This window comes from Mirounga angustirostris, unplaced genomic scaffold (genome assembly GCF_029215605.1).
Source record: "Mirounga angustirostris isolate CCGP_5_RB_7025 unplaced genomic scaffold, mMirAng1.0.hap1 SCAF_2, whole genome shotgun sequence".
In the NCBI taxonomy this organism is placed as follows: domain Eukaryota; kingdom Metazoa; phylum Chordata; class Mammalia; order Carnivora; family Phocidae; genus Mirounga; species Mirounga angustirostris.
This window is the reverse complement of record NW_026991710.1, coordinates 7993885-8014653: the sequence shown is the minus strand read 5'-3', so window position 1 is coordinate 8014653 and position 20769 is coordinate 7993885. Positions and strand designations below refer to the sequence as shown.

At 47.9% G+C, this 20769-nt stretch overlaps 1 protein-coding gene across 1 annotated transcript in view; it reads left to right on the top strand.

Annotated features, from left to right (window-relative positions):
* The first annotated feature begins 2318 nt into the window (after nt 1-2318).
* The window catches only part of HS3ST1 (heparan sulfate-glucosamine 3-sulfotransferase 1), a 30339-nt gene continuing 11888 nt past the window's right edge, over nt 2319-20769 (top strand). Inside the window, exon 1 of the mRNA XM_045881479.3 lies at nt 2319-2845. The gene's annotated coding sequence lies outside the window, so the exon portion shown is untranslated. The remainder of the gene's footprint in view (nt 2846-20769) is intronic.

Below are 20769 nucleotides of genomic sequence, written 5' to 3'. Positions count from 1 at the left end.
TTCTGGTATCTTATATTAGCAGCTTACAGATCATCTATTAAAACCCTTTCATTTTCTAGCTGATGACACTGAGTAAGAGGGTCTTAGGCCACACATATACGAATGGCAGCCCATCTTCAAGTGGACCACGACTGTGTCTCTTGTGAGCCTCCATTCTGACACTGACAGCTCTGATAGGGAAACACATCTGACCTAATCCAGCAGTCCTTGAGGGAATATACCATGTTTCAGACACCATGCAAGGTCCTGGGGAGACAACACAGAGTTCTCTGTGGTTCCCAGCATGGTCCCCTTACTCAAAGCATTTCTAATCTATGGGTAAGCAAAATCTCTGATATTTTCAATACAATATTTGTGTTGTTACAGCAGAACCGAGTTATGGTAGTATATAAATGCCTGGTTAGGAAACTTAACTCATGCCCAGAAGAGGTCAGAGGAGGCTGTTTAAGAGAAATGACAAATGTCTTGGCAGAGACATAAAGCTAACTAAGAACAAAAGAGCCAAATAATACTCTCTTACTTATCTATAAACACAAGAACGCTAATCAGTGATCAATGAACATTGGCTGAAATTTTTAAAAAATGAGTGAAACTAAAAATCCAGTCCTCAAATTCTTAATCACTTGCCAGACCTACTTGGAGTTGCTTCCTGCAAGTGAAGTTTCTAGCAGAGACTCAGGGCTAGGGGCCTAAGGTTCTCATTCCTTTTCAGGACTTGTAGTAGGGAACCAAGCAGATCAGTTAACCTGCCCTTGGCTCCCAGCATGCTAATGGAATCACTACCAGCCTCCCTTTGCATCTGGCAAATGAGTAGTGAGATTCAGACTATGCAACAGAAGCACTTTGAACTCTCAAGGAAAAGTAATCATACCAACTTAGAACATCAAAGCTGCTCCCTATTTTGAAGAACCCATGATCTGCACAGGGCTTAGATGCTGGTAGGAGCTTAAGGATACCAGTAATTGGCAAGGGTTTATCTCAGACTACCATTTGACCTGCACAACCTCCTACATGATTTTACACAGCTTCATAGGATTTGGGGGGGAGCACTCCTTTTAAAGCTAATATAAATTTAAATGCTGAGGCTTTTCAAAGTGGGGCTTTAAAGTGACTTAAAAATTATATATATATATATATATATATATATATATATATATATATATATACCATATATGTATATATGTGTGTGTGTGTGTGTGTGTATATATATATATATATATATATATACCTAAAATACACATATCAACATTAGGCTGGCTCAGAGAAGTAGCCAGGGTCACAAAAACCCCTAAAAGCTTATTTTCCAAAAAAGTCTTGGTCTTGGCCTCCCAGATGCTATTGGATTTAATCAGATAGCCAGAAATGCTGGTCATTGCTTTGCTTTCTTAAAGGGCAGTAGGTAACAACACATGAGTAAAGGGGTCAAATTCCTATGGCAACCATTCCATAAATGGGAAGTATTTTTAAACTAAGCAAAATTAATGGACAGATTTTGTTTAATTAATTACAGATTAAATGATGAAGTCAAATTCTTCCAAATATTTATCTTCCAATATTTAAGATATGGAAGCTCTACTGAAACCTCACCTAAAATAAATTACTTTGATGTTCATTTGGCAGTTTTCCTTTCTCTTTCCTTGCTTCTTTCCTCACTCCTTCATTCTTTCTAACATGTTTGCTGACCTGCCTTTGAGGGCCGCTTCCTTTGGCTCAGGTAAGCAGGTAAGCAGGCCATCCAGCCTCTGCAAGGAGATTCCAACCCCACGCCCCTGGAAATCTTAAATCTGAAGTTGAACTACTTGGATGCTGGTTGAGTTCTCCCCCAAAACCTCCAACTACAGGATAGGGGGAGGGGACAGAGAAAACCTGCTTCATTTCAGAGCTGGCGTTTACCACCCTGGGGTGCTAACAAAAGCAGAGCTGAATTCTCCGCGCTCTCCCGGTAAATCTGCATCCACTCCCGGGCGCGAAACCGAAGTGGGAGGGTGTGTTCAATGGCGACCCGGGACGCTCCGGAGCCGGCTCCCCGTGCGGATTCCGGCTCCAGCTGCCTGGCTGCTGGCGTCCGGGGCGGGCAGCGGTGTGAGCTCCAGGAGATGGCTCCTTTGGCCTCCAGGGCGGCGCGGGGAGCACCAGCACCCAAGGTGGGTCACCTGCCGGCAAGGAAACTGGCCGTGCGGACGCACGTGGGAGGGGCGCAGCCCCGGGGACCCTGCTGGGCAGCAGAGTGCGGGAAGAGGTGGGCTCGAGTTCGCACCGAGTCTTCCCCCTGCAGGGGAGACGGAGTCGACAGGACGTCCCAGGTTCGCGGAGGAGGCAGCATCACCCAACCCACAACCGGCCCCACCCTCTCGGCCGCGCTGGTCCCCCTCCCCAGGACTGAAACCCGAGGAGCCGCGGAGCCGTTGGGCCAGATCAACTCGTCCGAGACCTGTCCGCGGGAGGCGAGAACCCGGCGCGGCCACACCGAGCCGGCCCGACTCAGGGCAGCACCGGAGCGGGCCGGGCAGCAGTGGGCGCTCGCGATCCTCCTCTGCCCCGCGCGCTCTCCCTTAGGGCCCGGCCTCCTCCGTCCCCTCCTCCCGCTCCTGCTCCTCCTCCTGCTCCTCCCCTCCGCGGGACTGATCGCCTCGCCTCCCGCCTGCAAAGTCCCCTGCGCGCGGGCAGCCACCAGCCGCCGCCACTGCCGGGTCTCCGTGGGTGCCCGCGTCACCTGCCTCGCCCGCCTGCTCCGAGGCGCCCCGAAGCTCGCTCGGCGGGCCGCCGGTGGTTCGAGGCGCTGCCCATGGCTCAGCCCGAGAGCCGACTTCGGGCGCCGGACGGGCTCGACCGCGGCGCTGCTCAGGTGAGTGCCGCGCGCTTGGGGCGGAGGCCGCCCAGCCTGGGGAGTGGCAAGACGGGGAACCGTCGGGGTGCCCTCACCTGGCGTCCAGGATTTAGGGAGAGCGCAGGGCCCAAGGTGAGTCGAGGCTGGAGCAAGTGGAGTGGATGTAGGGGGAACAAGGAAGGAGAGACCCGGGGTTTTCCATCCTTCTCACCTCCTGCTTTGCCCTCTCAGCTCTGCAAATCCCGAGGGATTGTGTGTGTGTGTGTGTGTGTGTGTGTGTGTGTGTGTGTTTAATGGACAGGTATTCGGGTTTCTGACTTTGTGGATTGGATCCTCCCCCAGCAGAATCGGGCTCGCTCCTGCCCGCCGCATCTCCCTAGGACGGTGCGGGGCAGCCGGAGCGCAGCGCGCAGCAAAGCCCGGGTACCACTCTGGCTGGGAACTGGGGCAGGGATACAGTCAGCAGAAGTCAGTGGGTCGAGAGAGCATCCCGGGTGAGGAAACCTAGGTCTAGATTGCCTTTGCATTTTGTCGGAGTGGAGAAGACTTGGGACATCTCCCGAGGGGTGGGGATGCTCGGGAGGAGAGAGATTAAGGCAATGAACTGTAGGTAGCCTCTTTTCCGAATGCCAATTCTACACCGTCCTGCTTTTTCATTTTACTTTTTACCTTTTTTTTTTTTTTTTTCTGCCTCTCTTTCTATTTCGAGCACCTTGGATGGTGGCGGCAGATGAGGGTGCGGGGAGGCGGGGCGCCCACCCGCGGAGGTCGCTAGTAGACCCCCTCTCCGATCCGGGAGCAGACTCGGCAAGCCTGACGTCTTCAGGTGCGCTCTCCGAGCTAGACGGCTGACCGCGCGGGGCTCGCCCTTCTGGCCCCAGCCTGTCCCGGGAGCCGGAGGGCCGGCTTCCAGAACCGGGAATAGGATGGAGAGCAGGAGCGGGGATTCAGGACGCGGGTGTGGGGTGTGCTTCGCTCCGCTGTTGTGTGCGGGTGCTATGCGCCTTCCATTTCATCTCCTCCGCGGGCGGGCGTCCGCGCTTCCTCGCACACCCGGGCCCCTCTTTTGGGAGTGGGGTTGCATCGCTCCTCCGGTCTCCACTGTGCAGGACCAGACGTTGCCTTGCCTTGCCTTGCCTTGAGCGCATCTCGCTCCTCCCCCAGCATTATCCGCCGGCTATTTTTATCCACTACTTGCAGGAAGATGCTTTTGGGGGCATTCTGGGGAGGCGACTCCAAATCCACTCTTCACACTGCGCTCCCCAAAGCGGTACCCTGCTAAGAGAGAGCAGCCGCAAGGAATGGCCGAGGGATTGGGGATGGAGTGTACCTGCTCCTCCTCCCGCCGTCAGAGCTCTCGAAACCCGGCACCACGGGCTCGGCTGCGCAGCCCGCTGCTCGCCCGGGGAGCGGGTCCCCGGAGGAGTCGCTCGCGTCCGGGGCGCCTTCCTTGGCCGGCTTTTGTGGCTGCAGCAGGAGCGCACGCACGATCCTTGGGGTCCTAACTCTTGCGTTCGCGCTTTGCAGCCACATCTCACTTTATTTTATTGAAATGCAATTACCAACTTCCACTCAAGGGTTAACTCCAGGAATTCCGTCTTAAAAGGGGGAAGGGGGACATAACCTAACTTCTGCCTGCCTGTATTTCTAAAGCCCATCCTTTGGCATTTGGAATTATTCTTGCTTTCAGCGTTTTCAGTAAAGATTGGGCGCAATTAGAATAAGCCTGACCTCCTGAAATTCCAGGAGATGGACGCTTCAGCTGCAAATCCCCGCTTTACTCTTTGTATTTCCAGGGCTTACATTCTTTTACTCCCATAGGATTGCAGAAGTAACATGTTGAAATGGACCATTGTGTTACATAAGGTTTTCTCCAGCGCTAGGAAGAAAAAGATCAGCTTCTCAAGGAGACTTTCGGGGCTTCCGTGGGTCCCTCTAAGTCTCAGCTGAGTTCGGCGGGGCGGGGCGGGGGGGGGGGGGCATCAATAACTTCGTGACTAAGCATTCCTAAGTCCTAGCAGTTAATTAGGACAGTAGCATTTAGTGAGGATTGGTGAAGCTGCCTGGTGTAGGATGCACTGTAGCTTTAAGATGGGAATTTTTTTTTTTTTTTTTTTCCCTTAGGAAACTGGTGAGAAAGTGGTACCTTGAACTTGTAAATGGGATCAGGAAAAGCCCAGGGCTCTCAGCTCTGTAATTGGTACCCCTACCATGAAGCCAGGAGTCCTCCAGCTTCAAGTCCTGCTTTGCACAGTGTAGATGTTCAGGAACGCTTTACTTGGACTCCACAATACAGTTGAGACTTGCGCTTTTGTTGTCAAAAGAGGGAACTGCCTTACTGGAAAAGCCCTGAAAGAGCTCTTTGAAGGGAAAGCAATGTGGAGGATTTTCTTACCTTGAATCACCATTTGATGGTGCCTGGAAGGGCTGGAAATATGGACTGCCTTTCCTCTACACCACGGCCTCTACCCAGGGTGGCACATGCCCACCGTGAGTACTGAGTCCTGTTCTCTCTGTTGAGGCTAGAGTTTGGGGAGAGCAACACTAAAATGGATTGATGCCCTGATGGCGATGAGCCAGTACCCAGGGTCAAGGCTCAGGCTGCAGGTTGTAGGGCTGTCTCCAGGCCAGAGTCCTTGCAGTCTTGGAGGGGGTAAAGGCAAAGCTGGAGAGTAGCAATGTTCTAGCGGCTATGTAGGAAATAGTAACTTTTCAGTGGGCATTGGGGAAAAAAGGCGGCTGTTTCCCATCACTTTGGTTTATCTTCCTTCAACTCCAGCAATGACCTAGTGCTTCCTGTGAAGCTGCCCTTTCTAAGTGCGGAGGCTGGGGAGCCTGCTAGCTGGATTTGGAGTCAGCTTCTTGCCCCAGGCCTGAAGCAAAAGGGAAAGAATCCCTCAGCTTCTTCCTCTGAAAAATAGAGACTAAAGGGTTATTATGAGACAGTAAGAAAATGTATGTGAAGAGGATTTTGGCAATTCTAAAACCCTGGTGGAAAAAGTTCAGGGCTACTGAACATGCTTTCTCTGCAGAGTTCATTTGGTCTATTTTAATGTTAATTTTAATTAGAATTTGTGATTGTCTGTGTGAATTGCATATGCTAAACATTAAATGGGGGAGAGGATTTCATACAATGGGCCAGTATCTCCTTGTGATCACCTGAAATCCATCAGTACCAGGCCTCAATGCTTCTCAGAATGATTAGGTTTTTTTTTGTTTTCAGGATCAGAGTTAATTTTTTAGAGGTTTTTTTTTTTTTTTTCTTCATGGATTTTATATGTCCTAAATTATATCTATCTATATCTATCTTATCTATGCATCTATTTATATCTATTTGGAGGAAGGGCCCTGATACCGATTAATCAGAAAAGGAAGAAAGTTGCAGAGGAGTGTATCAGTTGGGGAAAAGTGATACATGCTCAGCTGTAGGAGATGCCCTTGGTCTCCCTTGTCTAAATCTGTCATCAGCATAAAGCACTGGCTCTCTGGTGCATTTTCAGCATTCCAAATTTGCCCCCAGGACCTAGCTAAGTGCCTGGTCACTTAATAAAGGCTTCGTATTTTTGAAATAAGTGAATGAATGATTGAACAGAATCTTCACAGCCACCCTGTGTTGTGCACGGGCAGATGGCATGATTTCTATTTTAAAGATTTGGAATCTGCAGATCAGAAGAAAAGTTAACTGATTTTCTGAAGGTACAGAGGATTCCAGATTGGAGTTCTGGTCTGTCTGTTCTCATTCTGCTCCGCTGCACTGTTTGCCTTGCCCTATTCCTCCCATCACCACCTGAAATCCTCCTTATCCATAGTAGACTTTTGTATTTTGGAAGGTGCCCATGGAGGGACTTCTCAGTGGGAGGTGGAGCTTTCTCTCTGCTTGTTCATCTCTCTGGGCCCTGACCTGAAGCTCAGGATGATACCACCTGGGACCTGGCATCTTGAGGGACTAGCTAAAGGACGCAAGGACAGCTAAGTGTTCATTTACCATCCTGAGTCATGAATCAAGTGGCGTCAGCAACAGCATGAATATGTCAGGATTTCCCCTGGGTTCTATTCCCATGGCATGATCCTGCCATGCTCCCTGACACTAAGGTTCCCTTCATCCCTTCCCTTTTAACAAACCTGGATTTTCAGCTTCTCCTCACTTCCTAGAGGTAACCCTTAGTCTTCAAGTAAATTCCTTTTTCTCTTTGAGTTAGCCAGAATTATAACCAGCTGATCTACAGCCTCTCTTGATCCATCCTCAGGCCTGCCTCTGGCATGAAGCTTTCTCAGCTTCCTCTACCCACAGGGAATTAAGCTCATAGCTTTTTCAGGCCGTTAGAATAATATTTACTGGGCCATAGTTTGTCAATAGTTATGTGGTACCTCCAGAGTTCTAGAAAAAATGAATACATTATTCTTCCGAGGAATAGCTTGAACATAACAGAAATAGATCCCAGTTGGCATCTTTACTTTTTTTTTTTTTTTTCCCTCCATGCTGCCTGCTTTTTGGTAGCTTTCCAGCAGGGGTCGCACACCGAAATGCCTTCAGTGGCCAGGCCTGAGTGAAACAGCCTTAGGGCCTGTGCCTGGACAAGGAGAGGGGGTTGCACCAGAGCTGGGACCCAACATCTGGTTGCCAGTGGGACCTCTGGCCCAGTTCTGCCACATCTGACTTTCTTTCTTTCTTTCTTTCTTTCTTTCTTTCTTTCTTTCTTTCTTTCTTTCTCTTTCTTTCCTTCCTTCCTTCCTTCCTTCCTTCCTTCCTTCCTTCCTTCCTTCCTTCCTTCCTTCCTTCCTTCTCTTTCCAAGATGGGCTGTAAGTTCACAATTTTATGTAGAATGTACTGAATTTTAAGTGCCGGCAGCTAAGTCAATATTTTGAAATAATACCATGTGGGCCAAGCAGAACACTTGTGTAGGTAGGACTTGTATGCGTCCCGCAGGCCTCCAGTATATGGCCTCTGGTTTCTGGGGATAGGAAAGAAATGGGTGAGAATATGAGACTCAGTGAAATCAGTTCCCGGGAATGTTGGGGCAAGGGTGTATAGGTGTGCTGTGTAGACAGCAATCCAGTGAGTTGACCTTCATGTTTGTGGAGCGTTTGCTTGTACTGTTCTTGTCCCTGTTTTAGGAGGCAGCTGCAATGATCACATTTAGATCCTTTAACACGTGTACTGAGTGCCGACCGCGGACCGAGGATCATGGCGCTCGCTGGTGACACCGTAGCGGGTAACACAGATGGAAATCCTTGCCATCGTACTTAGCTTCTAGCGGACAGGACAGACGAGAGCAAAATAAATAAGTACGATCTGTCCTATGTTAGATAGCGATGTGCTAAGAATAAATCAGGGGAAGGCCATCTGAAAATCCGGGGTTCTGGGGTAAAACCTGAGGCAGGTAGCCAGGGGTCTCAGAGTTCAGTCTCTGACTCAACATATTCAAAGTGAAATGTCACCGTCTGACATAAAAGATTTCTGCGTGTGGGCGTTTGGACCCTTGATTATATTCTCGGAGTTGCTATTTAGGTAAACCTCTGATAATAGACTGCTCTCTTAATTTTAATGAAATCGACTACTGAGCCCCTTTATTGAGTGTCTGCCACGTGCCAGACACTGGATTAAGTGCTGGAATCCATTACTGTACAAAACCCATCAAGGACCAGTCCTCAAGGAAATTGTAGACCAACATGGAAGACATTAATAAACGATCCCAACAGGGCGCCTGGGTGGCTCAGATGGTTAAGCGTCTGCCTTCGGCTCAGGTCATGATCCCAGGGTCCTGGGATCGAGTCCCACATTGGGCTCCCGGCTCAGCGGGGAGCCTGCTTCTCCCTCTGACCCTCTCCCCTCTCATGCTGTTTCTCGCTCGCTCGCTCTCTAAAAAATAAATAAAATCTTTAAAAAAAAAAAAAAATGATCCCAACAGAGTAGGTAACTAAGGTGAGCAAGCATCCTGGGGTGGGGGTGGGGCTGTCTTCACTATTGAATTTGGGCACACAGAACTCTGACATGCAGCACCTTTTTAATCGAGCATCTGATACGTGGTACGAAGAGTTTCCATCCGTGCTGCTCTACTTAGTTGAAACGGGGACCCCATCACCAGTGAAGATATTTTGAAGCTTTAATTTCTTTACCTGGCAAAGACATTTTGTATTATTACGAAAGTTCATTTTGCATCACAAAAATGAAGTATTTTAAAAATTGATTCTATGTGTGAAACGTACTCGTGCCCTTTGAAACTCTGATACACCCTCCCCCAAATTGTCCCAGGCTTTGATGTTGACTCGTATACCGAGGGCGGTTGTGCAGAAGAAAAAACAAAATGGGTCTTGTTCTTAAGGAACTTATCGCTAGTCTGGCAGTCAGATAAATTAGTACGTTTTTGCATACGAGGTGGTGAAGGCACAGTGCTTGGGCCTCTGCCTGGGTCAGTGCAGCCTTTCCTGGAGAATACCTCCCTGAATCACTGTGTTTCTTCCTCTCATTGCAGTTCTTTCTCTCATAGCAGGATTTGTGGTCATAATGATTCTCCGGAGTCTTCTTGTTACTTACCCTGTCTGACTCCCCGTCAGAACTGGTGCCCTAGCTGAGCAGACATTTGGACCCACACCAGTGTTTCCCACCAGCTCCTAGAACAATGTGCCTCCTTCCAAGTGGTTGCTCAGAATAGAAACAAGAGGCAACGTTTCTGTCTGGGGGAACTCGGGAAGGCTTCGTGGGGGAAGAAATATTTAAGGAAGGAGAGAGGCATGAAGAGAAGAGCCAAAGAAGGATGATAAGACATAGTCAACATGTGTAGAGCCCCCACCAAGCCCTCGCTGAGGCTTCATTTGTCCCAGTTAGGGATTCCCAAATGGTCAGCGCAGGTGAGTAACTAGCACGTTTACACGGGACCCCCTTCACCTAGCAGATCTTGGCTATGCAAAAGCACTCTGGCATGCAAAGAATGAAAAATATTTCAAAAGAATTTTTAAAAAGTTAAAAAAAAAGAAAAGAATGAAACTGATAATTCCTTATTTCTGTTTACTGTGATAATATCCATGTTCTCCTTTTCATACCCAGCCCTTCAAGGGAGATGGGGCGCTCTTAGCATCTTCATTTCCATATTTAAAGAAACTGAGGTCTGGGCAACTTTTCTTAGATCCTCAGAAGGAGGGCGGCAGACCCCAGATCCACAGATTCTCCACCTGCCGTGAGCAGATGGCTCAAGGTGGAGACTCTTTAAGTCCCTGGAGGACCGAGGAGCCCGTATTTTCTATAAACGAAGAAATATATTTAGATTTAAAACATTCGCATCTCCTTTCATTCGTCAAGAACTTCCATTTCAGCACTTTCCGAGGTGCATTTTGTGTCTTGTTGAATTTCCCCTAGAATTCCTGCAGATTAGGTACACCCTGCAGTAAGCTGTTTTATGTAAATGTCTCCACTCCTTAGTTGAGGAGAGTAAATCAGAGTCCTGTATCAGCAGTTAAATACAGCGGGAGAAAGGTGATTGCAGATGCAGCTGAAATGAAAAGCATGCCTGCCTCGCTGTGCTCAGAAAAATAAATACTCCAGTGGCGAGGAGTGAGCGCAGGCTGGGTGCCTCCTCCGGGAAAAGGAGACGCGCTAGCACTTTATTTAAATTATGTCTTACACCAGGTTTTTCCCAGCGTCCTGGATAGGAAGGAGGGAGAAGATGACAGTGACAGATTTCTGGGATTAGATTTTGGAGTTATTCTTGTGGCAGAGAGAGCATGGCTTTTGAATTCACATCTGTTTGCATTTCTGATCTCCCTCTTACTGACTGTGTCATCCTGAGAAATAGACAATTTTCTGGGCTTCAGTCCTGTCAACATTCTAATGAGAAGTATAGGAGATTGCCAATATAAAATGCTTAGCATAATGCTCAAGAAAACATATATTCTTGGGTAGTGTTGCCAGATCTTACAAGTAAAAGTACAGGACATCCAGTAAAATTTGAATTTCAGAGAAACGACATGTAATGTTTTAGGACAGGTGTATCCCAGATACTGAATGTGAAGAAATTATTCATTGTTTTATGAAATTTAAATTTAACTGAAAGTCCTGTATTTTATTAAACATTCCTATTCTTGTGGTGACGGTTCTGAGCGATTACTTTGGTCAAAGTCCCGTAACTCTAGGAAGTTAGAGAGGGGAGAGCACAGTAATCTTGATGGTGATGTAATCTTGACCTTGGACTGGGGTGTGGTCCAAGGAGAAAAGGACGGACAGGTTGTTTTCTCTGGTGAGCTAAGCATCTGATCAAATCAAAGCAAGCTTATTTGTTTGCTCAAAGACGCAAAAGAAGTGCGGGTCAAACCAGATCTCTCAGTGCATTTAATAAGTGAGACAGATTCTCTCCCAAGGGGTGATGGCGTGCACCGGATTATTCCCAACACCCTCTGCAAGAAGGTGTTTCTACCCTGTGAGGCCACCGGCGTAGCGGCGAGTCCACCAACACAGTGCCTTATTCTTCACAAATACTGCTTGGAGCAGGTTCCTGTGGGGCTGGGATTGCAAAGACGAGACCCACATGGGCCTCCACTGAGGCCACTGAAGGAAATTTTGTGCTTTGAAAACCCGCACCTGCAATGCTCCCTTATCTGCTGAATTCAAAGCTAATAAAACTGTTACGGGGCCTTCCAGACTTGTTCCTCCAAGTGGTGACCTCGGGTGATAAATTGAGTCAGAGAGCTCCCCTAAGCCTGCTGGAGTAGGTTGTTCTGAGGATGGCAGTGAAAATGTTGTGTTTCCATTTTAGGTAATAACCTGGTGGGGAACTAAATTAACAAGGCTTCTGTGGATGTTCCAAAGCAGTTTTATGCTTTCTTCAGTACTGAGCTATCGCTCAGGCCCAGATCATTAGTTTCTGTTGCAGAGCACGTTACTAACTCTTCATCCAACCTGAGCTGCTCACTAGCCATGTGTTTGTGTGCAGCCTGGACCAGAAAGTAGGTAGGACAGCAGCTTACACACAGGCTTACCCAGCCAGAGATCTGGTTAGAATCCATTGTGCTGATTCTCAGCCACGCGCAGGGGCCGAGCTACTTCTCCTCACTAAGCCTCCATCTCCACATCCGCAAAATGGGCATAATTTAAATTATCACAGAGGATCGTTTAGTGCACATCAAACCAAATGAGTATGGCAAGCATTACCACGGTGCCTGAATCATAGTTAACATTACAAAAAAAAAAAAAAATGCTGTTATTAAGATGATGGAAGAAAGCCATAAGCTCTAGATTGCACACCCAGTATCATGTGTAGAGACCAGGACTGATCCCACATGTCATATTCATGGGAGAGCGTCTGAGTCTTTTGCTCTTTGTTTCTCTTGCCTTAATTTATATAATTTAAGCAAAACTCATTCCATTTTCTGGGCCGAGAGATGAGAAGCTGCAATGTAGAGAAGATATGGAAGGAGCTGTTAGGACAGGCACCCAGTAGAGAGACAAGGGGGATCCCCAACAAGAGGGAAGGGAAAAAAGGAATTGGAGGAGAAGCCCCAGCAGAGAAACTATTAAAAACAGACAGGAGTTCGAAGAACATGGAAGACCGCGACGTGTTGTAAAGGCTCAGTCTTCAGGAGCCTCTGCCTAAATCCCCATGCTGTCATTTAAGTAAATGCCACCCCCTCTCCTTTCCCCAGAGCTTCTCAGGACCCCAACTGAATGTCCTCAGCCTTGAGGGAAGGACGCAAAGCCGTCATGGGGACACTGGGAAGAACAGGGAACGGGATATAAAAAGTGAAGCTCCAGCCTCTCTCCATTCTGTGACAGCAAATATCACAGATAAAGACGGAAGACAAGGGGACCCAGTGCCATCTTGTGGAGGGACTGGCCATGGTGCCTCTCATGGTCCTCTGACTGCAACGGGCTTTGTTGCTCTTAGTTTGGTTTTAAATTTCCATTCATTAAGCATCAGTTCTTCTAAAGAGGGTTTCAGGGGGCATCTCTTCTGTCCTGTTGCTCCCTGTGAAGTGGCTATGCACTTCTGGTCTTTAAGCCCCGTCTACACACAGCATAGGAACCAACCCTTTCCATGGGGATGGGCCCATCCTCCTCAGTCTTTGTCCAGGGGAGAGCATCCTGTGGAGTTCATGGTGACTCTGGGCACAAGAGGACACCCCCTGCTCCAGAAGGGAGTATATTATTTGACTTCGGGGAGATGATTTTGTTTTTCTAAACTTATTTGCCTTACGTGTTCACTGTATTTATACATCCTCACGGACCTTTGTGGTGAGAATCACATTATATAATGCCTGTAAAACACCTGTTTGGGAGCCTGGTATGGACTACGCGTCCATAATGCAGTACTTTGTAGCACCCGGTAGCTTTTCGTGCTGGTCAGGCTGATTGTATTTGAAAAGCGGGAATGGCCTTAAGGATCCAGCCCTGTATTACCTTCTAGTCTGCCTCTTCCTTCTGGCTAATCCCCTCCAGGCAGTGAGAGGGCCATGGTGTCCCCGGGTGGCCTCTCTCATCATCCTGCTCTAATTTAGGTAGAGAGCAAGGTGGCGGGGGGCGGAGGGGGGAGACTCTCTTCTTTTAATCAGGGAAGGAAATCTTTCTCAAAAGCCTGTGCAAGATTCCCTTGTAGGGGGAAGCCCGGCTGGCTCAGTCGGTAAAGCGTCTGCCTTCAGCTCAGGTCATGATCTCGGGGACCTGGAATCGAGCCCTGAGTTGGACTCCCCGCTTAGAGGGGAGTGTGCTTCTCCCTCTCCCTCACCGCCTCCCCCTGATTGCTCACTCTCTCTCAAGTAAATAAATAAAATCTTTTTTAAAAAAAGATTCCCCTGTAGGTCTCATTAGCCAAAAACTTGGGTCACATGCCCGTAGGTCAGAATTACAGAAGAGGAAACAAGACGAACACAGATATTTGACACAGTGAAGACAGCAATTAATCGAATACAGTAACCCCGGATTGGACTCCCTTGCCTTTGAGCAACTCTTACACTCATGTTTGTACGTTGCAGTCGCGATTGATCCTGCTCCGTTTCATAATGTCTCTTTTACTGCTGTCTTCAGCTGAAATACAGATCTTGTATTCATCTGCTTTCACTTCTGTTTTCCTTCCCAGCTCCGTAACTTTTACCATCCTCTGCAATCTGCAGTATTTCTCTATTAATCCCTCCCTGTGACCCAAGCAAATTTTGTAAAACCTAATCAGGTCCCTGTCCTGCCCCCTGATGCAGAACGTCCCATGCGTCCCCATTACTTACCGTATTAGCATTTCAGTTCAGGACCCTCAAACATAGGGAGAGATGTGGGGCCAGACACAGTGCTTCATGGCAGGATCACCTTGGGCAAGGTAATAACCTCTCTAAACCTCACGTATTCTTCGTGACTTTTAATTATGGATTTTATACACTTATCTATTTAATGCTTAATCTGTTTCAATAGATTACATTGTAGGAGGCTAGAGGTGTTGTCTAGAGCCCCCAAACCTGGATCAACACTGAATCAATGCCTGGCAGACAGTTCGCACCCAGGAAATAATTAAGGCCCCCAATACCCTCTGTTTCAGAGTCCTGGGGATGAAATGTGGTGATTCGTACGGAATGTTTAATGTGCATCGTGGGTGACCAAAGGCGAGCTTTCCTTTTGCCATTTAGTTTCTTTTATAATAAAAGTAATGAAAATTCACATCCCGCAGCATGGCATTCGGGTTCCTATCTTTCAAACCTCACCCCTGCCGTTCTCTGCTGCAACACCTCCCATTCAGAGCACAGCACCACCAACCAGCCCGCGTTCCCCCAGATAAGCCAGGAATGTGGACATTCCGCCCCGAGCGGTGGGCATTATTCCCTCTGCCTTCCTTCCCAGGTTCAGACTCCCGTTCCCTCGGGCTTGTCCTGGATGCTCTCCCGACCCACTGCCCCCACTGCGTGATGAATAGCTATGCTTGTGGTCGCCCCATGGACAGACACGAGGGTTGCACTTTTCCTGTTTGGAGGTCAGCGTGGCCATGCGACTTGCTGTGCACACGGGAAGAGAGGGGAAGTGATGTGTGTCGCATCCGGCTCCGGGGCTTGGAGACCCACCTCGCGCTTTGTGTGTTTTCTCTTCCCCTCTGGCTTGGTGACGGGCATTATTTGAGACAGCAGGTATTCTGTCTTTCTAGGTCTCTGAGAGACTTCAGTGAGCAGAGGCCTGCCACCAACCCACGCGGGACAAGCGGCTAAGGGAGGAGGCGCTGCTTGGGGAGGGGCTGTTTATCTCACTTAGCCTAGCGCGGCCCGAGTGAGGCCCTGCCTTTTCGGTTGTCCTGGAGCGCACCTGCCCACGCAGGTGACACTGGTGTGATGACGTGCTGGCTCGGCTGCAGCCCTCAGGAAACAGCTTCCCCGGAGAGCAGGATGCTCCACTGCTTCTGGAGCTGTGCACCCCTCGTGCCTGGTCCAGGGTGTGCGCGTGCAGGATCGCTGAAGGACACGGGACCCGCTTGCTGAGAAGGGGTGGCAGGGGAAGTAAAAGTGCCAGTATTGTAAATAGAAATAGCAGTTTCTGAGAGGAGGCTGATGTTTTAGTTCAGATTTCTTGAGCTCAGATGGGCGGCTATGCTTTGTCCCCCACAGGGGAGTTAAGGTGTTCCGAGGAAATGTCCTCTGTCCTTTGTAGAACGCTCAACGGGGCTGTGGGCACCTTAGCCTCCCCAGCCTCGCCCCACGCTGTTCCAGGGACATCTTTACACCTTCAGTCTTGAAGGTGGAGCCTGCCTTGCTGGCTTGTGATCCCCAGCTACCCTTCCTTCGCCTCCCGATTCCAGCTGAGTTAGCAGAAGGGCTGTGGGTTGGCATTGGGCCTCCTGTTAGGATCCTGGTTACACAGGCCACAGGCCCTGCTGATTTCAACTAGCCCATGTGTTCACAAGTACCTTCACCTGCTGCCTTTTCTCGCTTGAATCGTGCTTTATGGTCCTCTCCTAAAGATGGCACAAAGGCTAATTATCTCATAATAGTTGTCCTTTAAAAACATTGCACTAAGAGCCACTTTATGCTTTGAATCCTGGCTTTTTCTTATCATCTGCATCTCTCTGCATAGCTATCCTCACGGCAGAATTTTCTGCTTTCACCGAGGAATTCTTTTTTTCTGATTTGCCAATTGGGGGAACGATGCAGTTCTTTCTCATGACAATTATTTAAGCAGCCTAGTTGTTCTAAAACCTAAGTCGTTGCTCTTAGTGTCCTTCTGTTCTTCTCTTCAAGCTAATGTCATCAAACTCCTGCTGGTTGAGCAAATATTATTGAGCTCCTATGCATTAAGGGTCAACCTATCCTGTGTCAGTAGGCTAGGTTTTCTTTCTTTTTTTTTTTTTTTCCTGTAATATTTAATTCTTATAGCCACTCAAGATGGTAGGGAAAGCATTCCCTTTCTTTGGTTGGGGAAACTGAGGCCCAGAGAGGAAAGTAACTTTTCCACGGGCAAATAACTAAGGCAGGGGCTAAACCCCAGTAGATCTGAACTCACTTGCTTTGATCTTCCCTCACCGTTCGTTCATTTCTCTATGTCCCTGTTCATATGCTTTAAACTGGACTTCGGTTAAAAGCATTGAACTTGGTTTTTGTCCTCATCAGACCTCAGAGTGTTTCTCAGGGGTCTCTTCCAAGAAGCATGTCCCAAACTACTCTTCTTGGCTGATTTTTAAGTTCTAAAATAGTGTCTATCCCATAGCTGCCTGTGTCTCAGTGGGTTGGAAGTATTTGTCTCCGTATGTTTCCCCCTACATAGTGGGTCCCCTGGGGGGTTAGAGGGGACCCGTCTTCTTCCTGTGTCCCTGGACAATGCCAGGGAGAGGGCGAGCACGCAGGAGGCCTGGTATCTGTGTCCTGAGTGGATGACCTAGACTCCTGGGTAGCGTCTGAGGGAATAAGGAGGATAGCAACAGTAAAAGGAAATCCTCTTGGAATCCAGTTTGGTGACTCATATTATTCAATCCAGTTTGGTGACTCACATTATTCAACGACTAAGCATCTGAAGACAAATTATGGAAAGCCAAAACCAGAAATCTCAGCATGATCTTCAAAGCCTTATTTAACTTAAACCATTGTTCCTTGTCAAACCTACTCCTTTTCCGTGGCATGTTGGACACTAATACGCCTGCTGGTTTGGGTTTGGTGCCAGCGTGGAGTACAAAGACCTGCCTGTGTGTTCAGACAAGTGGGTGCAGGAGGTGAAGGTGATTGTCAGAGTTGAAAAATAATGTGGCTTCAGTCAGTTTTGTTCTTTCGACACCTCTGGAAACTCATCGTCTTAGAATCATCCCATGGGCTGGCAGATTGCAGGGCCTCGAGGTCTGTGTTGGCTTCATTAATGCGTTAATGGCCTCGAAGGGGTGTTCGAGTAGCAGGGAGCCTTGAAAACTCAGTTCATTGTTGGAGTTATAACACACGCGTGCAAGCATGAACACACAAGCACTTGCAAACACTCATGCACACTCATACAGATTTTGGGCAATGGATTCCTTTTGGGAGGAGTTGCCTGGGGTACCCCGTGAGTGAACCCTACTCGGGTCCCTGCAAATCCAACTGACAGCTCTAGGCAGAGTCCTGTTTCTCCTTCACTCCCTCCCCCACCGATGACTCTGCTTTTTCTTTCTGGTTCACCGAGAGTTGGAGAAAAGTACAGTCAATGGGACATGGTCATGCATTCCCACATTGTTTTTCATTGATCTTGAAACACAAACATAAACTATTTCTAATTGTAGGTCTGTTATGGTTCATATGACACATGAATGTGGCCAAATGATTTTATGTATGATGTGTGTATGTGCATTATTCTGTCGGCTGTGCGTCTTTCTGCCCTTCTAACAAGCAGCCTTCTAACAAGAGCTCCCTTCCAGACCTATTCCCAGTGCATTTGCCACACTCTTTGTGCCTCCTTTCCCTCAATTTCCACCTCATGCCTGGACTCTGGCATGAACCTGAGGTATTTGAGGGAAGGGACAGGATGTCAACTTTGTCTCCACTTCCAGTGCCGGGTACACAGCAAGTCTATTTAGGTCTTGACTCTGAATTGTGGGTATTCTGGGCAGACTGATGCTTTGGTTTTCTCACATCATAACATACTTCTTCATTTATTTAGAGAGAGGCTGAGTGTTATATGTGTTAAGAACCAAGTAGCCAGACCCCTGTGGCAGCTCTCATTCTCCTCTGTTGTCCTAAGCAATTCTGTTCACTCCTAAACTTCCATATCTCACCTAAGCAAGCAAAACCCTAGAGTAAACTGCCTCCATCCAGCCTGGAAGGTATTAAGGTCATTAAGGTCATTAAGCTGACCCTTTGGGGTTGGGTTAAAGGAAATCGTAGCTATCTACATGCAACGCCTCTGCCCCCACCCCAGGCTGAAGGGCTTCGTCTAATTGTATATTTTATTGTCACTGAGAAACTTTTCATATAATGTTCATTTCTTCATCTTGTTTTTTTCCAGTAATGGCTCAGCGTTCTTTATAGATCGTCCCCAAATCTAGCTGATCCACCTTTTAATCGGGTCTTAGGTTCAATTAATATTCATTGAAGGAACGCTGAATATGATCTGAATAGAAGCAAGGCAGCAGGTGCTGTTAGGAGGATCTGACCCACGGGAACAGTCTTTTCCTGCTAGAAGCTCTCTTGTTTCCCATTATCCAAAAGACCTCAGCAGTGTAGAAATTTAATATATGTTACTCCCTTTAACCTATGAAATGTTAGACTGATTGCCAGCACAAGTGACAAAACTATATGGTTTACTTTTCATAGTAATCCTTTTCTTTGGAATTGTGTAGGATAGTATACAAATGACGAACATTTGTATTTCTTGATTTCTCTAAAGCCTTCGCAGTTTATTTTAGGTAGATATAAGAGGGCAGGGGATCTTCGGATTTATGGCCAGATTGTTTCCTGTTGTAAACAAGGCGTCGAGTATTTCTGCGTCCTCACCAAGGTTACACAGAAGTCAGGGCAGAACTTGGGGCTAGACCTCAGCTCCTGAAGCCCCAGCTCAGCATCCTGTTCACTCGTGTGTATCATTGGCCCTTTCAAGCAAAGAAGACTTTGTGGAGGTGCATCTTATGTTCCCGGAATGATCTGTGTTAGCAAAGCGATACAGACTACCTGAGTAGGACCTTTCTCAGCTAGAACAATGGAAGCCGGAGATCAGTGACAATAATGACATTTGGTAAGGGTTTTCTTCGTAGCACTTCATGTGTTGTTTCCTTTAATCCCCATGACAATCTACAAAGTTGGTGCTGTTACCAGCCCTACATTTCAGGTGATGAAACGAGGCCCACAGGGTCACATAACTTGCTCTTGGTCACCCAGGGGGAGTAAGGGATGAGCCAGAATTCAAACCCACCCTCTTAACCACCAGCCTCCCCCATCTGAGCTCTAATAATTCATCATGACGATTCCTGAACGTCTTCCCCTAATGCCAGGTTGTTTTATGTACTTTAAGTCATAAGAAATGAATAATATTTTAAAAGCATAAGATATAAATCATTTTGCATCACCATTCAGAAAGAATAAATGATCAGGCTGGTGATGATTTAACTTAACATGTAGTATGATATTGAATCTGAAGATACTGGAACAAGATAACAAGAGATCACAGAAAAGATTGTGTCAAGTGCAAGGTCTTGGTGTTCTTCTGGGTAGATTACATGGCCCTTCAAGAGTGAGATAGACCGGTACTCCCCGTTTAAGTAAACCCCTTATAGAGAAGGTAAAGCTCCAGAGGCAGAGGGGATACTGGCTCATTTTATTGAACCCAGAGCTTCAGAATAAAGGAATATTCAGCTTAATTGGTGTTTTTAAAGCTTGTCAAGTGAGGGATAGAAAGAAATCGTAGTTGCGTGTGTGTATGTGTGTGCAGTAGAGGAAAAAAAAAAAAAGGGCTCTCGCTTTATCCCGTGCCGTCACGTGGACAGCAATGATTTAATTCAGGACAGGATGAAACATGGGCAATATAAAATCAAAACTAGCTACGGCAGCCTGCTTTAATTGTCCCCCTGCCCGATTCCCCCTCAGCTTCTCCCAGGCAAGGCCGGCTTCCTCATTGATCCGCTGATGCGTTTCCTGGTCCCTGTCAACGCCAAGTGCTCACTTAAATGTCTGTTTTTACGTGATCCCGTTAAACCAGGAACAGGCATATTCAAAAGGAAAGACAAACTCTTGGGCCACACATGAGCAGTAGTTTCCAAGACTTTCCATTAAGTCACCCCATCTTGGAGCGTGTAAGTGATGTTACTGGGATTCAGGCTCAGGACCTGACACTGCCTTCCATCTCCATGGCTCTTTTCCCTCCCTGTCTTTCTAAATCCCTGAGCCCGAAGCCTCTCCAGACACCGCACCTGCTGGCTGGAGCAGCCTTACTTCTGCCACCGTGTCCCATAGACGGCACCTCCAAACCAGCCCCAGCACGGGAGCAGACCCTAAGTCTCCTCCCTGATGGCTGCCCGGACACCGGCTGCCTTTTCTGGGGGGTCGTACAGGGGCTCCCCTGCTCTTCCTCCAGCTCAGTGTCACTGCTGGTCTGTCCCATAGCTGCGGCCAGATCTGCACCCGGACACTGAACATGGTGATCACTGTCCTTAAAAGTGTGTCTTCTACTTTACGGGGTGCTTCGAGGACAGCGGCTGGATTCTTTTGATATCCCCCGTAACTCAGAACAATTTTAGGAACATTGTGGGTGCCTTGCAAAAGCAATCACCTCTGGGCAGAGTCTGGACCTCAGGCATCACCAGTGTCTGCAGGTTTACCTATCAGTCTTTCCCACCCCCCACCTTCACCTTACTTGGCAGCTAATACCTGTCTGGGACCTTAATAAAAATCAGGAGTTTTCACATAAATATCCACAGTTGAATCTTGAAAACTTCAAAAATCGGGTCACGGTGGTCCTTTGTCTCCAACGAGACGAGTTGGGGGGTTGAGAGCAGCTCTGTCCTTAAGACAGATCCATACGTGACTGCCTGCTGCCGTCCCC